We start from the raw sequence: 8092 nt of genomic DNA on the forward strand, positions 1-8092 counted from the left end.
AAAATGAAAAAAAATATGAAAAATGATTCCTCAAATATACTCAAAGATACTTTATATTATCTGCTTTAGTCTGTTTCAGACAAAAGAACTAAGTTTTTTTTTTAAATATTTAAGAAAGTAATTTTAAACAAAACGTTTATTCGAAACATGAATTTAGTTTTTCAAGTAAAATGTGATTATCCATTAAATATAATTTCAACATGTTTTTCAATCTTTATTTTTATGTAATTGAGTATATTTATGTGTATTTTTCATTTTATGAATACTTTTGCCTTAGTTTCGCCATTTTTTAAACCGGCACATTTATGACCGGCCGATTTTACAATATGTGATAATTTAATTCGTAATTATTACTTATTTACTTTCTAACTCACAAAAATTCAGATTATTTATTTATAACTTTAAAAAAATATATATAACAAAACATATCATTATATTTATCAATACACAGCTGTACTTGGACAGATTAGCGCACATGTGTTTTTTTTGTTTATTAATTTTTTAAAAAAAAATAATTTATGTAAAAATAGTCAAATCCTTGACAAATTTATATACATTGTGACAAATTGAAAAGAATTTAGCAATCTAAAACGGGATCCAAAGTGACACAAATTTGTTGTCACATCCCACTTGTATGCATTTCATCATTCAACTATTTTTGTTTATTGAACCACATTTCCCATCCCAAGACTTTTCATATTACTTCCCGGAAGTAATATCGAACACGCACTTTTACATTTTTTTTTTTTATAATAAAGAGAAATAATTGTGTTTTTATTAATTACACAAATATTTCAATTTCATACTATTTCTGTGAACCTAAGCGGCTCATTATTAGAAATAGGTATCAAATTGTGGTAGAGTGGATTCGAACCGAGAAACTCTGACTTGAGAGTCTGTGACACTAACCACGGGACCACAACCCGACATCTTCATGTTCATAATACAGAAACATATCGAACAAAACCTACCACATACTTCTTTCATTCAAAAATACGTTGAAAAATATGCGATAAACTTAAATTGTACATCTAATGTGCACAAATAATACGTGAGAAAATGCAGAGAAAAAAATCAAACATTTTTTGGAAACAAACCAATGGATTTCAATCAAATCTCACAGTAAAAGTCACGCTCAGGATCTCTATTCATTTTGATCTTCCATTTTTTGAGCAAAAATCAAACGTTTCTCTTTGTTTACTGTTTACATCATAGACAGAAACAGTATTTATTTATTTTAGATTTTATTATTAGCTTAATAGTACACGATTTTCAATTAAATGATATACATTTAACATTTATTTATTTATTACGTAAAGTAAACTAGAAGTACCGGTGTAAAAGTACTAACATATACGAGAATTTAGTGAAAAAAATACTTGAAAGTGGATAGGATAGGAATTGGAATAATCGGCGGGAAAAGGAAAGAATTGATGATGACAAATTGATGATGCATCCTACTTTCCCTACCTTTCCTTGCTGAAAAGGGGAATGATTAATAATTATTAAAAGAAAATTAAACAAGAAAAAAATATCTGATACGAAACACCGTGAAACACCGCCGGCAATGCGACGCATTGAAGAAACAAGGTTTTAGTTTATGAATCAGTACACTCTCAGACCTCAAGGGACTCGTACACAAGGTTGCATAAGTGGTGTACTACTTTATACATATATACAAGTACCCTAGCAGTTACTGATGTTTTTCTTTTTCTAAGTACTATCCTTTTTCTATTTTCTTTCCTATATAACAGTAATGTCTTTCGTATACGTTTCGTCCTAAGATACTGGTTTCTGTGTTTGTAAAGATAAAATTAATTTCCTTCATCCTTGGCTCCTTTACTTCACGTTATCTGTATTTCATCAAATGTATTGTAAGTTGTTCCTTATAATTTACTATCATGCTTACACTATCCTTTCGGTATATAATTACGAATCGAATGGGGATGATATAAGACTTGATAAATATTTCATGATCTGTGTTTTTCTTATTTTATCACTTTATATTTCTTTCGACATTACTTATTTTCAATCACTAAAAATGTACATAGTTTGTACTGGTACTTCTAGTTTATAAACACACAATAAGTGAAAAACAACTTTTGTAATTTTTTATTGTACTAGCCATGAAAACATATTAAATTGATTAAATTTAAGTGGCCCCTTTAAAATTTATTTTTGAACGAAATCGAGTAATATTAATTTAAAAAAGATATATGTTTTGTAAAAAAAGTCTTTCATCTCAAGTCTTTGCTGAAAAAAATCCATTTCTATTTTGCTAATAAACAGACCAGAAGAAATGCTTTTTTCACTTTTCTTATACGTAAAGTTCGACCATGTCTGAAAGTATGTTTTCCGTGGAAAAGTTTGGCTGTACGTTAAACAATGGAACGTATTTTCGTTTCATTATTTAAATGGATGTTAACAATGACGTGTTTCTTTCCCTTTTCACTGTTCATACAAACATCACCTGTATTGTGTGTAGAGAAATGAGATGGGTAATATACGAATCACCTACGCAGCTTTTATGGGAGATTCTAAGTACTTTTATGTTTTTTATACTTTATATATATATTTTACTTAGATTTGTTTTTCAGTAGATTGTTCTTGTATTCTTCAAGATCTGAAGGTTGATTTTTACTAAAAAGTAATTCAGATATAATAACTGTGTCACTTTCTACACATATCTCAAGTCTGGACATAACTTACTTTTGTTGATATTTTATTGAAAACTATTTTGGTATTTTAACAAATTGTTGACCTATTTAATATAACCAAATTATCTTTTTAAATGAAAACTTTTTTTTTTGACTACCTATTTTTCCAATATTTTGAAATAAAAAAAGAGACAAATGAATCACTGTACGAGTATTTATTTTCTTTTTACGAACAGATCATTTGAATCTAGTGAAAAGCCATCAAGTAAGATATACACACACAAACACACATATATATATATATACACATATATATATATATATATATATATATATATATATATATATATATATATATATATATATATATATATATATATATATATATGTATATATGTATAAATATATATATATATATATATATATATATATATATATATATATATATATATATATATATATATATATATATAAATAAATATATATATATATATATATATATATATATATATATATATATATATATATATATATATATATATATATATATATATATATATATATATATAAACATAAATTATTTTAGTGTTACTAAATAAATACCACTCTATTAGAATGTATTATGATACGTGCTTCGATGCATTCCGCATAATTTTCAAACACCATAAAATGCGATTCTTGGCCAAATGTAAAGAGGGGAACTGCTCAACGATCTTTTTATTAATATTTGATTTTCGATATTCCTTCAATGTAGTTTATACTCATGGTTCTCAAACTGATCCAATCAGAATTTAGAGGAAAGCTTTCGCCTCCAGCCGCAACTAAGCATTCCGTAGCGCTCCCTACTCCATCTATATAATGTTATGGTAATGACCAACATAAATGTTTTATTACAATGCACGTATGAGTATCATGTTCGTACGTCAAGCACCTTTACCCTTTTGTGCGCTCTCAAGAAATTCTTACATATTTGCACTTTATATACATAGTGCACATTCGTATACAGCTTATTAAAGTTTTTTGTAGTTTACGTATAATAAAGCTACTTACTACCTACTGTACTTCATTCAATAGCATTACATAAAAATAATAAAAGCTTAAAGAAATCTAGTCAAAAATAGTATTATAAATAATTACTTAAGTGCTTTAACTTACCAACCAACCATTACAGCGCTTCCCCGTACGGGTAGGCAGAGATAATAGAACGCCACACCACTCTTTATTTGCAAATATTCTTCGCTTCTTTCACATTGACGCATCTCCTTATACATACCTGCCGATTAATACGACTCTAAGCTTTCGCTGTTAGGCTTTTATTTGTTATAACTGATTTAAGTGCACCATTATTTAATCTCTCATTTCAATACGTTAATCAATATTTCCATCCCTACAAAATGTACTTCCCAAATATGTATATGAAATCGTCAATCACAAGTACTAGAATCCATTTTTCATATATTTTTTTAATTTTATTAATATTAATTTGAAACAAAAAATATAAAAATAATGATGATTAAATTTATAATGTTAGGATAAACTGTATTCCAAAAATTAGATATTGAGTTCTACAATTAGATTTTTATTATTTAGTAGTATTTCTCTTACCACATAGCAAGTAGTATGTTTTTTATATTGTACTCATTTACTTACGCAATTTATATCCATATAAATAAATTTTATTCATATATCCAAGGAACTGCAGTTCAGGACCGATGATCGCCTTGTCTTTATGAAATTAACTTTCAATTTTGGACCTTATGTATCCGATTCTGTGCCCTATCCACTATTGAGTGCCAATATGCTTCACAAATTGGAATTGTATACTGTTTTGACCTCATCAGATGTAGGTACTGTTAGCATTATATATTTTTTTAAATCGTAACATTTAATAAGAATGTAAATATTATTTAAAATTCGACTGAAACTTATCACTTTGATTTTTTAAATGTTTTTAGCAGATACTTTGTGGCACATTTTATAAACTTTATAAATTTAAACAACTTTATTTGAACCACTTTTTTTTATTAGTGTGTGGAAGTTTTTGGTAAGGGAATGTAATTAACTATGAGTATTCAAATGTTTTAAATGTTTTAGAATTTTAATTAACCCAAGTTAAGGTTTACTTATAATAAAAAAGTGATAAAAACAGAGTTGTTTAATTTTATAAAGTTTATCACAATAAATTAAGTTAATTTGTTGTTTCATATTCTAGGAAACCTATATATCATTAAAATAATATTAATAAAATTAAAAAAATTAAAGCTCTATACATTTAAATCTTTAAAAAAATATATTAAAAAAACTATTATATCTTTTATTATATAACATTAAACCACGAGTGTAAGTCCCTTTCCAAGCACAAGAGCACAGACTCTTTTATGGAGAGGCACAGCGAATCGAAATATAAAAGTTCTACATATGTATAAATGATTCAAATGTTATTATGTTATAAATAAAAATGTAAATATATTAAATGAATAAAAAAAAAAAAAAAAAAAAAATAGAGACCTTATAAATTTATTTACTTTAATATTTTGCAAGCATTTAAAGTTTTTAATTTATATTTTTTATTCTTATTTTTCTTCAGAAATTATTCTTAAATTTTAAATTGCTTGCTATCAAACTTTAAAACAGTTAGATTTGTTAGTTTTTTGACACAGACGCTTCATCAAACAAAAGGTTATTAATTTATATAAATACGTTTTTACAATTAAATCTAACTTTATAAATAACCATTTCAACTTTATAATTACGTGACATGACGTACCTCAATGTTTACACCATCTTTATCAAGTTTCTAGAGGTTTAAGTGGGAAAAGTTTAATTTAATTCCGACAAACGGATAGACCCCACCAAAAAGTAACTGACGACAACCTAATCAATTAATGGAATCGTACATAAATAATGCGATCGACATTCGGAAAAATAATGGCGGTGAAGATCGTTAAATGGGTGGACAAAATGTTTTTGTTAGAAATTTCATCGAAGCAATTTGTAACTTTACATGGACATTTCTCATTTTGTGTATCTACGTATGTAGTTCTAATAGAATTCATATAAGTATACAAACATATATTTTTTTCTTCATCTTTACATCACAAAATAACCTGTTTTAATTACAAAGATTTAAAAAGTTTTTTCAAAATAAAATGAAATAATTATAAATTAAATATACTTAATCCGTTAATGTATATAAATAAATAAATTATGGTTCGTTTGTTCAAAATCATAAATATCTTATAGTTATTCACCGATTGTTTTGAAATTTTTTAATAACTGCATTCAAATACCTACGTTTTAATTAATGTATGTGTTATTTTCTATTTAACCAGACTTATTTTCATGTATAGATATTACCAATAAATATGTATGAATAAAAAATATTTTTTTGTTACAAGGAAGTATTTTTTGACATCTCATCAAAGATGAAGAAGAATTGGAAGTCTGGGCATTTACGGGGCTGACGATCGTCATAGGCTGGTTTAAGTGATCACTTTACACACGTGTAACATTCACCAATTCTACCCATTATTGACAACCACACTACTCAAATTCTTGGAAGTACTGTATATATGAACCAATTTAGAAACCTTGTTCTTGAATCACTAGAACTTCACTAGAGACATCTATTGGTGAGATGTAAAGAAGCTTTTTATAAAGCAGAAACTCTTATATTAGTATGTGAGGTCCGAATCCTGGATTATAATCACACACATGTGTGTGATTACTGTAACTGATTGTAGTATATTTATGTTAATGAATTACAATTTATTAAGAAATACTTGCAAGTTCGAAATGGTACTTTTTTAAATAAGTGGGTAAAAACAATTAAATTCGGATCTCGCATACAAATAAAGGGGTCTTTGCCAAATAATAGCTTTTTAAATCCAATCATAGATGACTGTTGTTAACTCAATCACGGAACGTCATGAGATTGATCATATATGTATGACTTCCGAAAATTGAGCAGTGTGGTTGTCATACATGGGTAGAATGGTGAATGTTACACATGAGTAAAGTTAACACTTACATATGAGTTGTTTTCAAAATTCAATAATATTGCATATATAATGAATATTTCTTATTAACTTGCATCTACCTTAATCACAGAACTATTTAATTTTTCTATAATGTTATGGAGTAGTGTCATACTCATAAAATATCTACTTATTTTAAATTAAACGTTAAATTACGTTGTATTTTTTAAAGAATATATAATGTATCTACAAAAATGAGATCACATGCGAGTGAGCTAAAATATGTTTTTAATAATACTATAAGCATCTTATACATATTTTTGCCAACCTTATCTGGTCCACGTATTACTTCCTGAAGCAGGATTATTAATCTGAAAAGAACCGAGGGATGGGAAATTTATTTAACGAAAAATTCTTGCATATTTTACACAACATTCTGATCTTTGTGAGAAAACATCACATCTCTTCAGAAATACCATTTCGCTTCAAAGGGGTTAAACGAATCAGACTTTATTCCTGCGCTTGTTTATAAAGAAGAATGCGTAATAGGGAAAATGAAGTTACGCCGGGCTACATCCTCACGTATCAACGTCCCCCATTGCACGCAGTAAAAAGGTCTCGAACGATAGGTCCCAGGCCTAATAAAACAACAGTAATAAAATTCATCCTTTTACTTAGTGCCTAACAAGAATGTTACGGAGTGGATTGAAGTTACGGCACTTTACCCTTCAGTTGCCATTTTTTTCATATTGCTCGGTCCAATGTTACTAACAGGGTCATTTTGCTTTTCCTTAGGAACGTGATTTTAAATTGGATTATTCCTTGTAGAATAAACGTATTCATTTGTATATTTATCTAATTTTTGCCCCTTTGCACGTTCGCAAACTTATTAAGTTTAATATGAATGTAGTCATACTCTTAAAAGGCATCTTGTTTCTTATAAGATTTATACGGTGTGAAATAAGGTTTTTACTTTTTAATATATTTTTTTGAATTTGTAAACTATATTGATGCCAAGAATACTATTCTCATATGTTTTAAATATATCGAACTATCAATTCTTCACATCAATTGGAACTTCTGACCTTTGGAGAGTTATATCTCTACCAAATTAATATGTGTGTATACGTAATGATAATAAATAATAATGTAATAAATCGACGAAGAACATCATTTTACATCCCATATAGATGCCAAAATCAACGCCTTCGAAAATCAACATAATTTATACTAACTGCATATTAATATACATATTTTTAAATTTCAAAATTAGTTTTGATAGTAAAAAATAAATATCGAAATAAAATAATAAGATAGCAGATAATGCAAATTCAAATCAATGATTGCCTGTATTTTTTTAAATTTAATATAAACAATTATTATGAAAAGCAAACATGAAACTGAATGTGTTATTTGCATATTCCTACTTGAGTAGGAATAATTTTTTAAATATGAAAA

Source organism: Brachycentrus maculatus, unplaced genomic scaffold (assembly GCF_059751285.1).
Source record: "Brachycentrus maculatus isolate JH-2025_06_01 unplaced genomic scaffold, ASM5975128v1 h1tg000370l, whole genome shotgun sequence".
NCBI classification, from domain to species: Eukaryota; Metazoa; Arthropoda; class Insecta; order Trichoptera; family Brachycentridae; genus Brachycentrus; species Brachycentrus maculatus.